Below are 24,217 nucleotides of genomic sequence, written 5' to 3' on the forward strand. Positions count from 1 at the left end.
TGTGTCGTGCGGGCGACGAAATATTAATGCCGCGATATGTGACAGGGAACTTCAGTTGAAACAGTTTTTGATGTCTTTTACAGAATTTAAATTAGACGGGTGTTTACTCGTGGAGGTTTGGTTTGAAGATGTTGGTTGTGGATCTAAGAATTAAAGACATGTTGTTATATTACACACCATCTAAAGGGTACGCCATTTAAAGGGTAACGTTTTAGTGACATAGATATAGTTCAACAAATACGTAAACAGTCTTCGACCGTAAATGTAAGAACGTGACGAGCAAAAATCAATTTATTTCCAAAGTCTCGATTTCTTGATCACATGCTTTTAAAATTGCAATTAAGTATTAACAGTTCGTAATTAAGTAAATCCAATCAAAATTTCGCTGGTATCCGAAAACCGTTTAATTAAAACAAAATGCTGATCAAATAGGTGATCAGCATTTAGTTAATTGGGCGCACGTGACGCTGACTCAGGTTGGTGTGATGGTCAGCATGTATTTTGTCGCGGTATCAGTAGCGGAGTGATGCCCGCGGTGTTACGATACTTGCAGCACATGTGCAGTGGTGCAGCCCTCACGTGCTCACTATAGCTGAGTCTGCTGCATGCATTACAAGTAACACGTTTATGTAATTACTGGACACATTAATACATTGTTAATTAATAATACATAAGTTACTAATGAATATACGAATCAATTCCCTTACACCAGCCGCTGTTCCATGTAAATACATGAGACGCCAAACATGGTAACAATTTACTGGCATTTTAAAGTAACCTTGTGGAATACTTATGCAAGCTATGCAGGGAACACAAAACTCCATTAGACGCCGTGTAAGAGGCTCACGGCGGCAGCGCACTAAGTCTGCACTTAGGCCGGAGTAATGACACCGCAACGTAAATATTTGATAAAACAAGATACATCGCGGGTCGCTGAGCCCACGGACAAAAACATTGGGACAAGCAAACACACGGCGTGAAGAAAGTTAACAAACAACATCGCGAATCCGGAATACACGCTCTTTGTATCGAGCTTTATATAAATACACTTTCAACGAGCCTTTAAATAATATAAAAATGCATATTCAAGGCCCACTTCCGAGGAACGATCGAAATATAAACAGCCGAGAGATAAAACAATTTCGCTTGTTAAGTAACGCGAGCCATGCGAACACTGCAGCCATTGGCTTGGAATCGGTACTTGAAGTAAAACTTGTAGCCAGCGTGGTGTTAATTAAGAGAAATTTAATTAAATGAGTTAAATAAGTTCGCTACTTAGTTATGAAGAGGAAGACGGGGGTCAGCTGCGGGAAATGAAGTCATTTTTCTTCGAGTCGGCGACGGGGCGCCACCACTTGGGAGATGTCAAGTATCTTTGATTTTATGTTCTTAACCCGTAATACTGGTCACTTAGTACGAGGGTGAAATGGACCTGATAACATACTTATTACAGACAGAACCATATCTAAATATTTGTAACTTTCAACTTGAATCTTTTAATAATGTGTCATCTTGAAAGACAATATAAAATACCAATATCAGGCATCCATATGCACCCCTGAGACAAGTCGTTTCCAATCTATTTCAGTAGGGGATGTAGCGCAGTAACAGAGGGGTGTAATAAAGACTTCAAGGAAACGTTTGACACTTTTAGTTTAACGACCAGAGACGAGTTTATGGGTGCAGTAGTCAACTAAATATCCATGTTTATTGGTAACAAATGTTAGAAACTTTAAGATTTAAAAGAGTATTAGTAGTGGGACACTTTGATAGCCCTGTCCTACTATAGTTGTGTGATTTGTTATACAATACCTGCTAGTGAATGCCGCCATTTTACGATCTCATCTTATTTTTAGTTCCTTCTATAATGGTGTTAAAAGAACACTTAAACACAAGTTTAGTGTAGAAGTAAGGTTTTATGCTTTGTTAATGTTACAGCGTAGAGTGGTGACATGGTGTGATGGGACATTGATGCTTTAATGATGGACAGGATTAAAGATAATGTATGTTGTGTAAACAAATTACTTCTTTATTGTGCATTTAGAAAAGTATAGTTTTGAATTCTTATATGCCATTCAAAATGAGTTTTTATGGGCTTGTAGAATAGTAAATTTTAAATTGTTTATCGTAGAATAGAGCGATACAAAAAAATATTTTTTTACTGCCAGTTTTAGTGGGATATATTATCATATAAGAACTGGTCTATAGAGAATAGACTACGGTAATAACATATTGTGATATACTTTCTCAACTTCAATACTCATTATGTACACTCTACACCATAGAAAAGTATATCAACCTCGATTCGATATCAATCACTAGCAATAAAAACCTTTACAAGCCTTGTTCCAAAGACCACCATGACAAACCATAACAAATAAACAACAACCGCACATCAAGATATACTTAAACCGCCTAATTCCTTCAATACATTTTCGACTTTATAACTCAAGCAAATAAAGTTCAAAATCATTAAACAGATTGAAGTTTCTTGGTGCTTGCTCTAACACTTGATGAATAAACAATAGTGGCAATAAAATAGATGAAAAGATTACACTTTCTTCACGTGACGGGGTAAGCAGAGAGCTCCGACCACACACATCACACAAATAGACACACAACGGGTGTCCCGTACTATCTTTACGACTCATAAACGATCGGAGAGACAGCAGAGACTACAAACTAAATTATATCAAGATAAAAGACTATTAATTTACGGTTGGAAAATAATCATCATGTCATAATACGGCTTTGTAGTTTGTTCAGGAAATCATGAAAATTATATTCGCTTCAACATTCGTTTTTATTGTCGCGTTTTATTTTAATTTAAGATAAAATAAGATATGAAATGAGACATCTTATTTTGTCCTCAAGAGTAGACGAGCAAATAATTTACACATTTTAAGAAAACTTATTATGGATTCATCACATACTTATTAATTTAATAAATGCTTTCAAAAAGATAGAGAAACAAGCTTATTGTCATTTATCGACCACAATTCCATCCAAAAATCGAACCTATGACCCCTTTTGTGATGGGGGAAAATCATTCAATTCCTTCTCTCGCCAAGGGTGAGTGTCGACCATAATTTTCTATACTTAATATAATACACCAATAGTTCAGCTCGTATTAAAATAAATTAATGAAATAGCAAAATAAAAACAATTGTGGCAGAAACAGGATAATTGTTGCGGTTGATATCACTAATGCTGCGCACTGGCAGATATCCACTGAAAACAATACTGCTAACCTAATTATATAGTTAACTCAGTGTAAACAAACAATAACAGCTGTTGTATCTTCGTAACTTTGATAGATTCTGTTTGAAATTAAACAACGAACGTTTGTTGTTTTGTAAAACTGGTTTATGATAACAAGAAATTATAATACATAGTTAGTACATACTTCTTTTTCTATGTCACATTATCTTATGAGTAAGTAGTAGCTTATTCTAGTTTTACTAAATCGCAATACCAAACAAAAGAAAATACTTAAAAAGCTCAGTAAAGTTTGATTTCTACGACATTTCACTTAAAATAATACAAAACCAAAAAAAATCTACTTACACAACTATTTTGGTAAAGCACTATCAATGGCGTTCGATTTCAAAAGTCGAGCAAAGTATTATAGGATTTGAAGTAATTGGCTCGAAATCTGGAAGAACCTTACCTAATTACATGGCTCTCACTCATTACATGACCTATGAAATAAAGAAACAATAAATAAATACATACACGGCTGTGTATGCTACAAATGTACTTTTACACTAGAAAGAACTTCTAGACATATGTATGTATATACAGCACTCTTGTAACCAAGCTCTTAAAATTCAATATCTAGGAATCTAGGTATCTGTCATCCAACCAACAAGGTGTGAACACAAACACTAGCTAATACATAAACCATGACACAATCCGATTCTATCCGATATCTAGTTGCAGCTCATTTGTTCCCGTCAACTTATTTATCTCATTATTACTTATTCATGTTGAAACTCCAACGCCTGGAGTACTGCTTACCATACAACTTATAAATTATTTACTTGGCAAAGTGAATTTCTTAGTTGCGTGGTTATTAAGAGCGGTTTTCGAGTTTGACTTCCTTGGTATGAGTTTCATGTTAATATTATTACTATATACATACCTGTAAGATTTTCTAAGTTACTAAAACATAAATTACTCCTGTTCACTCAAAACTAAGAATGAACTTTAAAACGTATTAGCAACGCCATCTATTGAATCTAACTGTCAAACAATTACACACCGTATAATTTTTGTGATATTTTATAAATAGTCTCAACTAAGGTACAGAATAAAGAACCACAAAAAATAGCTTGAAAATAAATCAACAAGGAAGAGTTAGTTAGAGTAAACACAAAAACGTATAAAAAAATCATGTAACCATAGTGATAATAAATTAAATCACTTGTACCAAATACAACAATGTAACAAATAGATATAATAATGTTCTTGCCAAATATGCGCGGTGACATCAGCGCTAGATGTCTGCTTACCTAAGTGGGAATTAGCCGTGAATATAATAGTAAATGTTAAATGCGGCACTAATTCAGAATGCGTGTAGCAATTTGTCACATCGTACAGTTGGCAAGCAGAGCTAGGTACGTATACTAGGCAAATATACGGAGACTAGCTATTCCCACACGGTTTTACCCGATGTGCTTAGCTTCTATTGATCGTATCGTGATATTTTATAACCCACTAACTTCTGCTTAAAACGAAGCTTATGTGTTATTTCAGACCATGTCTACCCCTATCCCAAATTTCATTCCGATCCCTTCAGCCCTTATGACGTATTTGACGTAACATAACATTTATAATATTACATTTGATTAGATAGCCTTCTTCGATAAATGGACTATCCAACACAAACATTTCAATGTGGGCCAGTACTTTCGGAGATAAGCGCGTTCAAACAAACAGACAAACAAGCTCTTCAGCCAATAGTTTAGATGTTGCCATTCCCAAGGTCACTCGCTGTAACTAACTCCTTTTGAAGCGTTTGTACATAGCAACCGTTTTATTGCTTGTTATTTAAAATGAATTACCTCACTTTTTGTTGTGTAGGCTGTAATTACAGCACGCTTCATTTAACAAGGGTTCGGAATAAATTTATTTTTTATTTTATTTTTATTTTATTTTTATTTTATTTTTATTTTATTTTTATTTTATTTTTATTTTATTTTTATTTTATTTTTATTTTATTTTATTTTATTTTTATTTTATTTTTATTTTATTTTTATTTTTATTTTTATTTTTATTTTTATTTTTATTTTATTTTTATTTTATTTTTATTTTATTTTTATTTTATTTTTATTTTATTTTTATTTTTATTTTATTTTTATTTTATTTTTATTTTATTTTTATTTTATTTTTATTTTATTTTTATTTTTATTTTATTTTTATTTTATTTTTATTTTATATTTATTTTATTTTTATTTTATATTTTGATTTTTGAAATAAAAATATACGCCAGTTTTTCCACGCACAGGACTCGATCCAATGTGTACCTGTAATTAGCATCCCACAATATATTCGTATGAATAGAAACCAAACAGACAAACAGACAAACAGACAAACAGACTGAATAGAAACCAATTTTTGCCAATTATACTAGAAATCGATTGTATTTGAAGCGAATCTATAACTGAAAACATAATTCTAAACAGTCTAATTGAATTAAAATTTCAAATTCAATGTACATTACAACATTACAAATTTAAAATGGTTGTGTATCGTTTCTTTAGTTTTTTTTAAATAAGTTTAATATTTACTAATACATACAGCACCATTAAAAATACATTACAATTATTAAACTCAATATCTTCAACTAAAGACAGGCTACGCCACGTACTACGCAGTGCTACGCGATATACTACGCAGTGCTACGCACCGTACTACGCACTGCTACGCACAATAATTTGACGGTCAGTTGATGCTACGCGCGCTACGCATGCAATGTATTGTCTTTATAATAAGTGCTACGAGATGTACTTGTGATGGGGTCGTTTTTACTTTGCCATGTTTATAAATATATTATTGTTTTTTTTTTCTTTTATAAAGCAAGCGTATTAATTATTCTCGCTTGCCAACAAAAAAGGTGCAGCGAACTAAAAATAAAGCCATAAAACTTATCTTTTTTGGCAAAATAAAACCTGCATTGTTGAAAACGTTGTTTGTTACAAGGTACACAGATAAATATAATCTACAAGGTCATCTTTCTAAACATGCGCGAAACCTGTTCTGACATCATTCAGTGGTACCTACCCAACTACTACAATATAATGTGTATTGCTGACTTTACTTGTTTACACAGCGAAACTGTAGTTCCTACTCGTGTATACACTTTAGAAGTCACACATTCCTTCATACATCAGACCATCTGACTCAATTTCGTAAACAAAACCGACTCCCAAATTCCAGAAATTCTACCACAGCTCCCATTAAACAAAACAATGGGGAATACAAGTCATGGATCACTGAATACTCCATACAAGTATCGAGTGTCGTGTCACGCGCGATGGTGCATTAAATAACCCATAATGAGTACCACTGTACCACCACATCGTGAGTACTGACATAACACCACCACATGTGGATCGCTCCCATATCACTCGGCCTTGGACTACACTGAATAACATCATCCACCAAATTATCTCTTACCATCATAACAATCCCTAACACCACGGCATAAAGCTCATTATCCCACTAACCGACCGCTTACACAATTTGTAATCCGCAACACGTGTCAGCCATTGTAAAAATGGACTTAACTTTAAAAAATTCAAATTTTATTCTTAAATACAATTGAATAATGGCTATTTTCCTGTAGCCAATCAACCGTGGACATACCGCAACCTAATTTGAATTTAGATGTCGATACAATAAGGTTGATTTTCAAGTTTTCATAGTTTGATAAACAACAAATTCGCGAATACTTCAAGGCCTCGCTTCCTGGTTTATACATGACAACAAATATAAATTATACCATGTAGGTCTGTAGGTATACGTACACTGGCGAATTAATTAGTCGTGATAAAAATACATTAATTGTAGTTTTATTGGTGTTTGTTCCCGGTGGGGGCCACGTGACGCTGCACGCCACCCACTCCGCTCTACTAGTGTTTTGACAATAGCCGGCCATTGTGGGGAACATACTACAGCTAGGTATATGTGTATATAGATACTTACTACATCGTCACGCATGTAACATATTATGCGAAATCAAATTATACTACGATTTGATTATACATAAATGTTAATACTAAATGTAGATTAGACAATCTAGAATTTTAAACACTGGTTAAACTATTTTCGGTATTCCAGGGTTTTGTGTTATATAATTGATTAATTAATTACCTACAATTATACAGATTTTGCCAACCGTTCTCTTAAATTATACTAAGAATAATAACGTACTGAGTAGATGATATATCAAACACATACCGCAGTATATCGTGTTTATCAGAATCTTACACCGACCCGAATACACTGTATAATTATAAACTTAGATTAAGTAATCACGGCCGTTATCTCCAAAAACCATTATCTGGGCCTATTCAAACACTTGATATCATATCCTCCCTCGATCCCTCCCTCCCTCCTCACACGCACTTAAAAGTTTGTTGATCAAACTGGCCTGATGACCACTTGAATTAATTAGTTGACCATACGTTGGGGTAAGTTACCCCCGCTCTGGCCGAAATGGGTTACCCCTTAAGCGGTCCTTCACGGGGTTTTAAACCAACGTAAGATTCACTTTCGATTTGATGAAGAAAGCAAACTATTTGATTGTGATTAATTAGAAATTAGGGATGGGTGTGCAAATACGATGGAAGCCAAAGAAATATTTAAGGATCGTAGTAGTAGTTAAAGAGTGCCGTACTATTTCTTCTCCACAAAACAAATATGTGTGTTTATGTGGATGTGTTATATGTATGTACAGGTATATCTCACGTCACAGCATTTTATAGCTACCACATTTTCTCAATAAAATACGCAATTTCGAAACAAATACAAAGATTTAATCGGTATAACAAATGTTTATAAACATCGATACTAATCGACGGGCAAAAGACAGAGTTATTAATTTAATATTCCAAGATTGGCAGCGAAATATTCAAACGATACGAAGTTTGGTAACAAGTTAGTTTACCTGACAAACTGTCCAAACAGTAACTAAACAATTTGCTTTTGATATATTTTAATTGACTGCTTTAGACATGACCCTCTCTAAATTGATAAATAGATATTTATCACAATCTATAAATATAAATATACATAGATTTTCTCTCTCAGAGTCGTTTAACCTCTTGTATATAAGACAACAATAGAAAATACATTGTGTCTCGCGTGGATCTGCGTTTCGGCACACGACGGGTTAATGGTTACTTAACCCAGTCCTTAGCAAATGTATTTAGAACAAAATGGATACTAAGGAATATTTTAACCACTCATTAAATGTCTCTGAGTACGGCAGCAAGTACATAAAGATATGAAATATAGAGTTTCACAAGGATGCTACATCAAAAACTTTTTCTTTCCCAAAACTTTGTAAATTCCGCAACTGTTGAAAGTGAGCGAGCTTATCTAATGAATTAATTAAATATTTAACGCAGTCTGTGGTTACTTAGCGGACCGGTGGCGCCCTCTCTGGGCCGCTCATTAACAAAGTGCCGGTAACATGTTGATAAGGAAGTGTCCCAAGTTTCAGCCAATGTTCCCGGTTGATGAATATTTTATACTGAATTAAAATGTTTTTAAGTAACGAAATTGATGTTTTCAACTTGAAGTAAAACTTTCATAATATACCCGTACCTGCGCACGTCTAAGATATAAAAAAGTTATTTTATCTTTCGTATATATCTTGAGATATTGACACGTCCGGGGTTCCAAGAAAATACTTCATTATGTTTTTGTTTTTAATTTTTTACATAATTATATTTGTTTAGTTAATTTATAATTACATATTGGTTATACAATCGTAAGAATGACATCATTCACCAATAAAAATAAAAACATTAAGTAACGTTTTTCGTTTGTTCTAATAAACAGTCACAAAACATTTAAGTATAGTTTTAAGTGCTGAACAATAATTTATGAACAATTTTAAAGCTATTAAAGTTATAATAAAACATCCTCACACCAGTGAACACTAAATTATCCAATTGTGAAACTGTACCCGTCCCCTCACCTACATACATGCATGTGTGCACCAGACGGGATGCGATCCCCGATCTCACGGTCCCACTTAGCAACCACGTTCATAGCCAATCCCAAATGTTTTTATTCCAATTACCATAAACTATAAACCGAGGCATCGGCTTATTGTTGCATCGCCATCTTGGTGCAATCTGAAAGCTTATAGTTTGTTTATGAAGGATACACAGACTGTATATAACCAATAAATTAATCCACAGTTATTGTAATAACAATAACAAGTTGTTCGTGTGAAATGTTATTATTTGTTATTTCAGTAAACGCATGTGGCTCCTGTTTTATAGTTAACGGGACTAGTTTAGCCAATCCTAGGATAAGCAAGTTCATTGTTACGCTTTACGATATTTTTCTAGGTCCTAGGTATTGCGTCATTTGGTAAGGTATGGTCTATTTAAATCTAGACTTGTAGTCGACCTACATTTCTTGAACTTCAAACGAAACTTCGTTGAATTATAAATCACGAATCTTTAATCAAACAAAAGTTTTTATAGAATTATACAGGGACAGTGGGACGTCAAATATATCGATTCTTTTGTTTTCTTCTTCCACATTAAAAATCATACATGTATTTTACTTATAGGTTTGTTTGTATAACAATTAAAAAAGAGTAAAATACAGAACAGTATTTCATGACAAGGTAAACAACTAAAGAATTTTGTTTTGTAACAAATTTTCACGAAAATCTAAAAGAGAATTGTAACACAATAGATATTTGTCTGGCAAAACAACTCTATTTATAACCGAAGCACTTAGATAAAATTCCTAAATAGTTTCTTCCGTAAACTAAGAAGGAAAACAATGTAAATTAATTACAGGGAACAAAAGATCCATTCGACAATACAGCGCGTTACATAAGAGTCACTTTACATAAGGTATTGTTATGTACAAGTACACAATACATAGTCTGGCATGTGTACGATGGTACACAAACACTTGAGCTCGGTGGCGTGATTCATGATCGCAGACTAATTGTCTAACAGTCACTGGTATCAGTACATGTCTGCTAATGAATTGTATATCTATGGGGATTGTTCTGTTAAACTTTTCTCCTAGCAAGTTGAATTTTTTAGGAGGAAAGTCAACCAATGACTTCTTGTCAGGGAGTGTCAGACTCTTACTAACTAAAAACCGCCCCGTTCCTACTCCTGCTCTTCGAGCCGGAGCCCCAGTAACCCGCTAGGCAGTCCGCAGCTCCGGGTCAAAATGTTCCCCTAGCAAGTTGACTAGAAGTTAAAAATGCCACAGTAATAGATATTGTATACTTTCTTATGTGTGTTAAAAAATGTTTACTTTCTTCAGTTTCTAATACTATGCAGATATGTATATTGATGTGATATAACGATAATTTATACAAATAATGAAATAATACCAATGTCTAGAAACTTTATACGACCCAACGAATTACAAAGCTAATGCTCAACTATATTAATACACACGCCTCTAAATTCATTATACCGCCAATATATCACAGTTATCATAGTAAATAACTGATTCAGATTAAGAGTAAAACATCGTACATTAAATCTATGATACATGGTATATAATGGATGTAAACAGTCCGGCTATGTATAAATACATATAGTATATAACACACAAACAAACAACACAGATGCTACATTGCATAACCGACCACGTGTGGCCTTGGGCTATATATTATCACTTATATACACTTATATACATGTTCACGCACACATGCACATCTCGTGATAAGTACACTCAATAATGGCTTGAATTACTATTAATCCACGTGCGCCCGCGCACGTCCTTGTAATGCATGTCCTTTGAGGAATATTCTAGAAATGTGGAATGTGACTTTGTTTTGTTTGTTGACATATACTCGTACCTTGTACGGTAGAGAGTACACATAGCACATGGGTAAAGAAAATCCTTATTAGGTATATCCTTATTATAAAAAGTTGAATGCATATAGACTTGCTAAAAATAGGTATTATTGTACTTTCGGAGTCGAATCTTCATGTAATGTTAAATACTAACAGTGAATATTAAGATTGGTATAAGTATTATGCAGATCAAAATATCAAATTGGCATTTTAAATTATGTTTAATTTAATTATTTAACTTTAAAATATAACCAAGAATACTCTAAACTTTGCATGCTTATCACCCAAACACGAAGCAGACCAAGAAATTGTCAAATGTATTTGCTTCATAGAAGACACATTACTGTTTCGCTCTCGCACAACAAATCTGAGGAATGATTTGTCGACAACGTAATTTTGGAACCGATAATATAACTTTCAAACCTTCAATTAAAGAGTCAGCAACGCTCTTGTATCTCCTCTGGTGTTGCAGGTGTTGCATCAAGCCGCTAGATGGAAAATAGACAGGGGTGTAGTTTGTAACGCCTCACGCTCCCCGTAAAGTGTCGCACATTATGTTAAAAGGAAATCCAGTTATGACATCTCCTCTTTGTATTTGCTTCATGGGCGGCCCTGACCACTTATTAAATAAAAAATAAACAAAACACACGCAAGTGGGTGCTACCCGCTCAGCTGTGACAACTCTGGATTCAATCAGAACTTCAATGAGTAGTAGTACTAACACCAACACGAGCCCAGCTCCTAAATAAACACATTATACGCAAATAACGACCGGGGAAAGCCAAGCTCAAGGTAAGATACACATACAACATATACATACATATATATAGGAGTACATAACACCACTATGACTGTTACATAGACTACAATGTAACAGACAGACAGACAACAATTAGCTGCCGCTGGCACGTGTTCTGCTTATGTCAGTAATTAGATCGTCATGATATACTAGCGCGTGGCTCGGATTTACTCGGGGACTGGATGTGGCGGATTTAATACTGTTTTGGTATCGCAAACTGATAATGCATTGCCATTTGAAATCTATAAAGATAGGAGTATTTATTTCGCTAGAAACTGGTCGATTTATTTAATGTTCGCGAGATTTTTTTCAGATTATGATTGAAAAATGTAGCAGGTATCATAAAAACGAGGGTTTTATTATTACATCCAAGAACTGCAGTCACCACCGACAGCTAACAGCAGCGTCCTCCAAACTCTCAGTAACCTAGCTGCCATATTACGAAGGAGACCTATGTTCAGCAGCATACAGCTAACTGACGATAATGACATTATGGAAATCGGAAAACTTGTCTTTTTCTAACCTTAACAAAGAAAATATAACATCGGGACGTTTATAACAGCAACAACTCTATCAAAACAAACATACATACTGCATTTAGGTACGATATTAATTACAGCAGTGCACACTAAGACGCTATGTTAGGTGGGGGCCCGGCTGATAGCCAGCCGACACTGATAACCCCGCGCCTGCGCAAAACGTAGAGATAGCCTTGGACAGTGTGACCACTACAGTTATGTATATTGTATATAACTACTTCTTATGTACTTTATTTACGGAAACCATATCAGGAACTGTAGCTTTATATCTTGAACGAACCTGGAGAATTAACGCTCAAGTTTTCGGGATATTTTATATTATTCAAACAGAAATTGGCTTATAGAATTCTGAACATATTTCAATGCGTTACATGCGTTATCCAACTATAGCATACTTTCTTTCAAAACACGGAAAGATTAGTTCGAAAATCAAAGAGCACAGCATGTTGCAGTCCACGATTTTGCATTTCTTAGCAAGTTCTCATCTCGGGATCTTTGAGGTTTATAGCAAAGAAAATTCAGGAAAAATTGTAGGAGAATAGCAGAAAAACAAGGAAAATCATTGGTGGCGAAACGGAGTTCGTCGGGTTTGCTAGTTTACTTATAGAATTATGAACGTTATACAAAAATATTATGTGGATCATAGCGTTGGCTAACTATAGCATACTTTCTTTCAAAACACGGAAAGATTAGTTCGAAAATCAAAGAGCACAGCATGTTGCAGTAAACACAAACGAGTGAGTCTACACATGGCTCCATGCATTACGTTAATTCGTGGCCATTACTCGGCATTGCCTTACTTTTCGGACACAAACGAAACCTGTCTATATTTGTGTAAGAGCTGAGAGATGAGAACTACAACATTGTATCACTCCGGCGCAATTCTACGGAAGTTGTAAAAATCAATGGTGCTCGTAACTGCGGCTTTCTCTGGTTCGGAAGGCAAATATACTATCGTTCTGTTTTATGGACTATTTCCACTCTTGATTACTCGAGATAACGCTAAGGGCTAACAATTTTTTAGGTAAACGCGACGAGCTTTGTTTAATAATCCGTGGGCCCGCGGCGCTGCAGGCAATCTCTCTGTTGTTACTCTTTGTGATGATTAAGGCTTTGTTTAAGATTTTGTTTTCTGCTAACTAGAACGGCTTTCCTCTTTTAGGGTCCCAATTATTGTAGGTACCTAGAATTGAGTGATTGCAGTAAACGATGTTCTACACCATAAGCCTAGTCGGCCTATCTCACTCAGTGAGAACGTGGACACGATTTCAATAATGATAATGACATTACTATACGCAATAGCGGGTAATGCGCACATTATTAGCACTTTAGTAAAATAGTGCACAGATTACAATAGTGCACGCGTGCACCACTGACATGTAACACACGCATGACAGACACGCGTGTAAGCAAACACTTATCATGTCAAATAAACCAGACAACTTGTAAAAAAATGTTCAATTTCGATGAACAGTTCAACTCAGACTGAGTTTGTCAGTAAACAAGAGGTTTTCATTCCCCAGTTCATGTAGAGTGTCACGGAGTGTGGATTTATGTACGCGAGTGACAATGGGCTCCCTCCAACCCGCGCTGGGAGTGATCCGAGTGTGGCATGCAAGTGATTGCGGGTCTGTTCAAGTGACGAGTTGTAGAGCCTGTGTATACGCGGCACATGAGCGGTTCCCCACTACGCTGAACAACGTTTTGCACAAAATACGACCGATTTTCTTGATCTATTTACTCAGGAGAAGAACCTACAAAAACAAGCAGAAGGGAAATTAGATTTTCCCCGCGGCACGACTTTATCAGCGACCGGAACGCGGAAGCTGTTACCTCGCAGATAAAAAGATGGGGCGCTGTATTTTTAGCTGCAAATAAATAAAAATATCTTTTCCCTTAATGATTTCATAATCCACCGTAACTGTTTCAACTACCGTAAAGAGAATCCCTAAAACAGTCGTTTCCTAATTGGTTATATTTAACAAGTCGACCACCCCAGCACGCGTGTACGTACGAGGAGTAGTGGGCGTGTGTGCGTGTAAATAAACCGGTGGTTGTGTGGGTGGCCGTGTCAACTGAAAGTTATGACGCGAGGTGCCGGACAGACAGACACACAAGTGATTGATTTTATTATATTAGTCAATTCTGTCGAGTCATTTATCAAACGTTTGATGGGCTTTATGTTTGTTATGTTTGATCACGGTGGGATTAAAGGGTGGATTATTAATTGAAGAGAATTGATTGATCTCGTACAATTTTCAGAGGTTTATTAGCTCTTGTTTTGAATGTATGTATATTATGTTACATTGTTATACAGTGCGGTTCCGTGGAGGAACAGATTGTATTGATCAACGAATACCTTAATGCTGTAGATACAACTAAGATTACACTTGCAATGAATAACTGTAGAAACTTGCTGCAACATAACACTGCTGTCGACAAGCGTACTCCAAGTTGGTCGCTGCATCTATGGAAATGTTTTTATGGTGTCAGAAAATAAATATAGCATGGTAGGTGAGCCCTGTATGGCGACCAAACATTATGATAGCTTTATGTCCTCCGGTGCGGGCGGGTAAATCATTATGGAGACGTAAACGGGTACTAGTTGAGATGATACTCCATGTTCCCGATATAGGTAATACTTACATAGAGAATGAAGAGCTTGAGGTAATTTGTAGGTAACAGAGTAAAGTGAGATATTACTTTAATTTTGTAAACGTAAATGTGATTTTAAGACTTAGTTTTTATTCCATATCTCTTTTAGTTAGCTGTTAGTAATTTCTCCTTAGTTTATTTCTAGATAAACTATACCGTCCACTTATAGGCATAGAGATAGGCCTCTCCAACAGCACGCCGATCTTCATATCTTCGTAACTTCCCATTGCCAGGCACTTAGCAGAGACACTCCAAGAACCAAACATAGTACAGTTGTTCATATAAAAGGCAACGTTCTAGAATACAAATAATAGTTTCAAGTAGCACTTGCATTGAAGTAGTTTTACACAACATACACAATAATAAGCTCAACACTACATTAGTGTGAATGTAATGGATTATTTTTTGTGAACCGATGATGGCCACAGCGTGCTATTATGGTGTCATGTCGATTACTACTCTTATTGTGTTTTTCTTTCATCTTTTTTTATATAACTTTGGTCGAAGTAAGGGTCTCAGTTTAATAACTTGTGATACTTGTAAATACCAAACGTATAATTGCAGAAGAAAATATTTCATCTTATCATGTTTTTGGCTTTCGTCCTGATTTCTATATATTTAAATAACAAAGTAAAGAGTACTCAAAAGTAATATTATAAACCTTGATTATACTTATAAATATGAAACATTACTTATCAGTTATCAGTCTTCCGTTCATTAAATCTCAAGCAAATAAACGGAACAAATATATGACTGATGATACATGACATTTGTATATACTTGTATGTGTCATGTCTATGAAGAACAATATCTTGTATGTTTGTAGTAAGTATATATTAGTCTAAAATAGTAACCTTTTTCCAAAATCAAAAAGTATTGTATGTAAAGCATACGTTATGCATTACCTACATATAGCAGTATTGAGAATGAGTTGTTAACATCCCTCTTTCTGCAGTCGGTTGTCAGTCAGGTGTCTTGCCAATAGCGAGCAAACGATGACAAAGTTAGCCTGCCGGGTACCGGGTACCGGGGACTTTTACTCTGTACTTAAGTAATGAACTTGTAGGGCTGGCGATACATGGACTTGGTATTATTTTCATACGTACATATATATTCTTTCTGGTTTTTCAAAGATGAGATTGTGAAGATTCTCCTGAGGTGTTAAACTCACTTTGTGTTACTGTCATTAATTGCCATTTGTATACAATTTCCTGATTCATTTTGTTCAACACGATTTTTGTATCAGTTGATACCCAGAATGATTATAAAGTAATAAGTGTAGAATGTTTCCAATTTATCTGTTTTTAATAATCGTCTAGATTTTGAGCAGTTAATAGTATATGTAAAGCGTAGAATAATGTCTCAAATCTTAACGCTATCTGTTCAAATCATAAAGAGTCCAGTCAACGAACCTTCCACCACTCTCCATCCCCCACCGACACAATTGAAATACAAAAGTTTTTCTTTTATTGCAGAACTTTGTGTAATTTGAATAAATGCTGTAATTATGTGTTTAACAATCGAAACATTGTGTACAGCCCGGGTTATCACAACTTGCAAGCGATGTACAACTTATGTTTTAAATTCAATATTATTCGTTGGCAAAACACGCCGAGTTATTGAATTTGTAATTTAAGTTTGCAAAACCATAGCCCAAGGGATAGCACGGCGTTTTGAATCCAAAGAGGGGAGGGACCTGCTAACATCGTTTGAGAGGGGTCGATTCTGGTCAGGCGAAAAAATACGTGCCCGACATATTTGAATATATTTGAACAATGTAATTTTATAGTTATTTAATACAGAACTGTTCCGCGGTTTGTGCGGAACACAATAAGAATAGCAAACAACGATCCTTGATAAATAAACAATGTTTACCTAAACCTTTGTACATGATGTGGGTGAATTACAATATTGGATTCCCATACACACAATAAACACATGAATTAATGACTCCATGTCCGTGACGTCACACGGCGTGGCAACCCTCAAACAAAAATAGGAGAAAACTGTACACCGCATAAGTTTTTATGTCTTTGTGAAGAAACAAACGATTTTTTCTGTGCTTCCTCCCTAATTTATACACTTACTTGTTTATTTTTATTATTGTTCGTAATTTTTTAGCGGCACTAGAGGGAGCCACTGTCTTCGCTTGCAAACTTCGCTGATGTTTTTTAAGGAACATTGTTTGATGTTTTTGCTGTAAAAGTTTATCATGCACCTGTAGTTTGCCCCGGCTTTGTTCACGCGATGCTTTATTTCTTAGGAACCAAGTACCTACAGTACCTAACTGTAACTACATATGTATGAGTCAGAAAGCCGTACCTAATTGAAAGTGATTGGACTAGGCAAGTGTATTAAAAGGAAAGTCTAGAAACTCATTACGTGTAGTTAACGATCGATAGCTTTACATAGATTAACATGAGATATTATTCAGAGGAGTCGTTTCATTCAATTCTAGTCATATAATTTGAATATGAACTCTGTAAAAGGGTTGATGACTAATTTTAATTTTAATGACGAAACAAATACTTTCGAAGATAAATTGAGTTGAATGTCGCGTGACGTCAATTCTAGGTACATATTATACGTACAAATGACCTGTTTGCTCCCACTCTGATTCGTTTTATCTAAGTATTGTTATATATATTATGTTATTTGCCAAAATAAGAAACTACGTATAAATAGATGTTTAATTATATCATCCCTATTGTAGGTACGGTAAGGTATCTCACGAAACACTATAATATTCTCATTAACCCTATCCATCCCAATATTCCTGAAAACAAACGAAACGACATATAAATAACTATCTAAATAATATACAAGTCAAGTATGACATGGAGATGATTAGTTAGCATTGTATTTAACTGCACAACAACACACTATGTACACAAAATTACACATACCATGTAAATAAGGCAGCAGAGAGCAACCGTTGCTAAGCTCTGAAATAACACACGACTATACATAGAACTATGTGAAACCAGTATATCCTGACCGCTGACTGTTCGGAAAAATCATACAAAGCGAGACCATGGTTTACTGGTTTTCTGTATAGTATATGTGATACCTATTTACTTATGATACCTATGTATATGTTTACATAAGTGATGTCTTCCGTTCGTATCATTGCATATGAGTAATAATTGTCTGTTTGTAACTAGACATTATGTGTATAAGTATTTATATATCTATATTAGTTGTTTTTACTGTTTGTTCAGACATATTGTTCTATATTTCTATAAACTAGGTGGTTAGATATGATATGAGTAATACAATATGTTTAATATTTGTTAGAGTTACCATTATATGCTTTATTCTGTTTCCAGCGAAGTGATTTGCAAATTTTTCATAGCTGCAAAACTTTTTCATCTGTAATCAGACATTGTCATTAATGTATTTCAATGCAAGAGTCGTCCTCCAAACTGAGTGAGCCACAATCATGTATCTCCAGACCCACTACATCAAAGGAGGAACCCAATAATAATATTTATCTTTACACAATAAACGTTCCCTTTAATTTCCTCAATATTTCCTCTTTCTTTTCATGCGCAGTGAATGTGACTTCGTATCTCCCGGAATAACATAATTAAGTCTTATTTCGACTTGAAATTATTTTATGGCGAATGTTTGCTTCCCTTCGTTTATTGTGATGCCCTGTTTGTACTATAAATAAGGGGCAAAAAGGGTGCGCATGTATGTATGCGAGGCCATCGTCAACTATAAAATGCAATGCGGGTTTGTTTGGACAAGCAAATATTTTCCTAAATAAATACGACGTTTCCACATTTTTTTAGTTTGCAGGTTTAACAAATGTTCGCAAGATAACCTCGATTACAAATTGGCAGTTAATAATATCAAGCACTCGCCATAATTACAATAAAACTGTGATCTTCGGCAGCTGACGCAATACTATCGTTACTTTACATCAGCTAAATAATAAATATAATAGTTTTTTTTTTTATTTGATCTACTTACATATCTTAACATTCAGTTCAGTTTCAAATTAATTATTGTTATTGCGCGGTTATATTGACTGCTATAGTTAAAGAACACGTACCTGCTATAAATAGTTCATTGAAATAAATACAGTACCAACCAGAAGTTGAATAAATATTTTATGTCGATAACAAAAGAATTGCCATGGACATACATATGGAAAGTTGAAAAAAGTTTCAGTAATCATTAGTTATCTACTCAGTTATTCATTAGGGAACATGTAACTTGTTTTCAGTGGAATAGCAACGCGACAAGTTTCGGTATTGCCACTATAAGTATAAGTTGTCGACAGCCTAGAAACACGGTTGTGTGGTAAAAGTTTCCAAGTACCACCGCGCTGGCCGCACGTAATGTTCTATGATATGACTTGAAAAGGGACAAGCTTATTATCAAATCAATAAACGCGATTATATCGAGCCACAACTACATGTTGACACAGAAGTCACACTTCACACAAATTTACACAAAATTATTTTCATTTACGTGATCTACAGAAATTCTACTTAATTGAAAGTAAAGGTAGGTATCTGAAAAAATGTTTATAAATACTTCAGCCAGTTTTTCTTCATACTGTGACCATTAATATTTGAAATCGGTTTTTCAGTCAGTACTTCCTGAAGGTCTGTTAGTAAAAATAGTCTACAACATGTTTCTCACAGTCAACAGCGCAGAAAACATAAAATTTTCCTGTGATGTCTTCAGCTATTTGTAAAAGCTTAACCAGAAAATTATTTACTTAAGCTTTAATCAGTTTAACATAAGCTAACCTTCTGCACTTCTCCATGTCTAGTCCCAACTCTCGCTGTTCTGGCACGAGGCGAGAGGTCCCCCCCCCCCACTCCCCGGTTGGGCAATACATCAGTGCTACCTTTCTAATGACTGGCGCCGGCGCCACGAAGAAAGCAGACAGAAAGACACGTAAATTGTGCGTTCCGATATTATATTGTGCTTTAATTAGGTCTCGGAGACGACGAGGCGAATGAGGCGAATGAGGCGAATCAAGTTTTCTCTTGTTTGGCCATGGAAGGGCTGTGGTCACGCGAAAGGGCGTTTACTTGATAGATTTAGAGAAAGGGCTTCCACAACATGTTTCAGATACGAAATACGACGTTGTTTGTTATCGTCAACATGTTTTCTGGTGCTGAACCAATATCACCGCTAAGCTTCATCTTTAACTCCTTACACCAGTTACCTAAACCCATCAATTGTTAGCAATTTTACGTATAAGGAACGTAGGATGGTGAACGCTACGCTATATTGAAACATTTGGAACAAGAACTGTGAGGACCACGATCATTGTAAAAACGATAGCATTAATAACAGTAGCAGATATAAAGTTACGTAAATTTTTATTTAATAAGGCAGGAGCTGCCGAGTCACCTGATGGTAACCGATCAGCGCCACCCATGGACACTCATAGCAAGAAGGACCAGAAGAGTCACGGGTGCGTTGCCAGGCTTTTAAAAATGAATACGCTCTTCTCTTGAAGGTTTGAAAGTCGTATCTGTTCGGTAATACCAATTCTTTATTATCTAATATCATTCTTTATTAAACACAAATTCTTCATTCTTAACAAACACTCTTCAAATGTTTAGCGTACATCCAAGTTTAAAACCTTGAATACACAACACAGGCGAAGGGCCCGCCTACACAACTACACAGGCAGCTCATTGTATACCCGGCCAGGTACTTCCAGTGACCTTTCTACAAGGTACAGTTAGGAGCCCCGGGCCGCGGGGCTCTGCCCTGCAGATCTAATCAATGTAACCGGTACTAGTCTTGTGTACACCGCACATCAAGCTATACCAAATCTGCTACACGGTTTAATGGATATTCTACTCTATTGTGAAGATGTAGGGTTGAAAGTCTCTTGACGATATTTAATAGTTTAGGTTAGGTTAATGAGCTGATGTTTGTATATAACGTTATCTTTACTGGTTCATTTAAATAAAGGTTTTTTTAACGTACAAAATATTATTAGTAACGAACATAAGAACAAAATTACGTTAAGGTAAAATAACTATAATTATCTTCAATAATAATTTAATTGCCCCATTCAGTTATGTAAATAATACAGTCATTATATAGTGTTTCATAGATAAACTCCTAGTAAACACATTACGTACCATTATTCTATGTACAGATACTGATTCATAGCACATACATACCAACAAAAGGAATAAAGGGTAGCTAGGTATACTGTGTTGACTAGACAGGTAGAAGTCATGTGCTAAGATCATTCATTCAGATAACATGCAGAAATTACATCCATGTTATCAAAAGAGCAAAAACAGGCATGACTTATATAAAGAAAGATAAAAAAACTACTGCAATACCTACATAAGAATAGAAAACTGACATTATCAGCCAAAAGACATCACATCACAAAAGTACAAAGCTTACACTACACACACTTGACAAGCAACTTGGGGATTTAAGTCACCCATGTCACTATACAGCTAGTTGCTATAGTTGCAGTACTATACTAGAGTACCTATAGTACAATAGACAATGCTATCAAATATCATCTAGACTTAGTGCTAACTTAAGTCCTTAATTCAGACCATCACGTTTTGCCACCAGTCAAAACATTGAGATGACGTAAATATAGTCTCGGTTTACAAAAACAAATGTCAATAGTTTATCAACAATACTTTAAATAAACTGTATACATACACTATTTATATACATTCCCATTTTATATGTATATGTGTACAACATAACAAAACATATACACGTGCACGTGGTATCTGTTTTTATGTGATATACTCATTGTGAGTCCATTCTGATTGGCATTCCATTGTTAATAAGATAAATCAATAAGTACTTACAAATGCTCGGTACCTATGTACCTGTATATATTGTACATTGTACATGATTCCCCGCTTTGTGTGCTTTGACAGGTGATGTACAACTGATTAGAAAACCTTTGAGAACATGTTAAAACTCAGTCGTGAATGTTGTGATGTTACGTTTTGAATTACAAATTACCTGTACACTGAACATGGCCACATTGTGTACGAATTATTCATTCCGGTCCCGTAGGATAGGAAATTTCGTTGTTGTTACAAAGCACCTCGGGCTCTCACGAAAATGAAATGAAAATCATAATTATAAACTTTTTTCTGACATCACGATGTGAAATTGTGGACGTGTTCGACACCATGGTGAAATATATGAGTACCTATATACTGCAGGTACATTATACCATTACACATTTTTCGTACACACGGCCTGGAGCTCTGCCTACCCTAACATGTACACAAAAAATGTATCCTCGCGAATGCTCAGCTAATTGTGTTTGTTCCGGTTTGTGCCAAAGCGAGCAACTTCCGAACAAGCAGCTTTCTGTATAAATGGAATAAATGTTTGAACGCCTGGTAAAATTGTTATAGCAAAAATGTATTTATGCAACTCGATAGTAACATGTTTTCTTTCTACAGCTAATATAATTTAGGTAGCTTGTGACAATAACACGTAACAAAGATAGAGAGTATAATCGCTTTTTTCTAACAAAACAAATCTAATAAGTACCTAATTCATACTTCGGGATGGGATGACGCGACTTCCACTCCGATATTTTGTAGGAACCTAAGTTTTACCTAATACTTATACTAATTTGCAATTCAATATGGTATTTATTTAACTATTTTTTTCTGCTAATAATTTAGCATTTAATTGGTTTCTTATTAATTTTAAATAATAACACTGCCGACTGTTTATCACTGCTTTCTTCAACGAGACGATCTACATCGTAACTATTTTGTTCATTGAGGCAGCAGTTTTAAACTCATACGTGTGCCTGGGCTTAAAACATTCAAAATCACGCATTGTAAGAGCTAGCCTATCCCTTTCATTCCCAAAAAGCCGTGACGTCATGCGTCATGTAATATTACATATCCATGAGTGACAAAGAATAAGCCACACCTCAATACTCAAGGATAAACACTCGCCTTGTAATTTCATCGCAGAGACTCACTGCCGAGGATTTTCCGAGAAAATTACATTGAACGCAATATTAAACGTCTTGTCTCCAAGATATTGATGAAATATAAAGATCACATCTCTAAGGAAAATGAGGCCACGCTACTGTTTGGAAGGTTCTATCTATTTCTTTCATGTATTTGTTATTGGCACGTTTTATTGTCTGCTAGTTTTTTATATGTAGTCCTTTGACTCTTTACCTAGCCACGGGAGTCGTCGTCGCCGCGAGGCCCGGGGCAGTGTCCACGGCGACTTAAGCGAAATCGAATTAATCACGATTAAGCTATAAAATGTAAATAAAGTGACTTATTATAGTTCCAGTGATTACAGCTACCGACCAAACTATCGCCGTTCTCAGGCTGCCGCTGTAAATCTGGATTTTAATTAAAAGTTTTAGCAAGAAATGAAGTTTTATTAGTTCAAGCAATTTGTTTAAACATTAAAGTGCCCAAATATGTACAAAGTGACAATTTAACAAACTTAATAATAGCAAGTTTGTCGCAGTTATGTAACGCACCCGCGCGCTCGTAAAAACTAAGCACCCACATAATTGCACCGCGCCCCACTCTGCAGGATTGCAGCTAGCAACTAGTTTCTCTATGGAAAACCGTAAAATTACACAGCTCTCGTAATTAAGTGATTACCGAGAGTAGCTGCCAGCGGCCGGTACCTCGGTACTACTCGGTACTAGTCGGTACCTACAACTCTCTTTTCCTAGTAAAACAACGTTTACAAGCTTCAACACGCGGTTTTGCTTCTACGAGAATACTTTTAATTAAAAAGAAAATCTAGGTAACCTTATCTAAACCTAAATTCACACTTAAGACATTCATTAGAGTCGTTATCATTAGTCATTACAAAGACTCTTTTCTAAAAAAACATCGTACTTTTTGCTGAGCAAGAAAATGTTGTATTTGGAAAATGTTTCTTTCAATAGGAACGAAGTAAATCACAAACATTGCTCGTACCACGTCTAGTTGCTAATAACACGTACACAGCGTACACTACACATACATATATGTTCATATATCTCTGCCCGCGCAAATATCCTACAGTAATGACAGGAATGTGGAAACATTTTCTTTTTATTAGCGAGACATAGTAACAATGGCGTCTAAGAATATCACAACATGGGGGGGTGTGGGTAGGGGTAGGTACCGCTG

The sequence above is a fragment of the Spodoptera frugiperda genome, chromosome 5 (assembly GCF_023101765.2).
Source record: "Spodoptera frugiperda isolate SF20-4 chromosome 5, AGI-APGP_CSIRO_Sfru_2.0, whole genome shotgun sequence".
Classification (NCBI taxonomy): Eukaryota; Metazoa; Arthropoda; class Insecta; order Lepidoptera; family Noctuidae; genus Spodoptera; species Spodoptera frugiperda.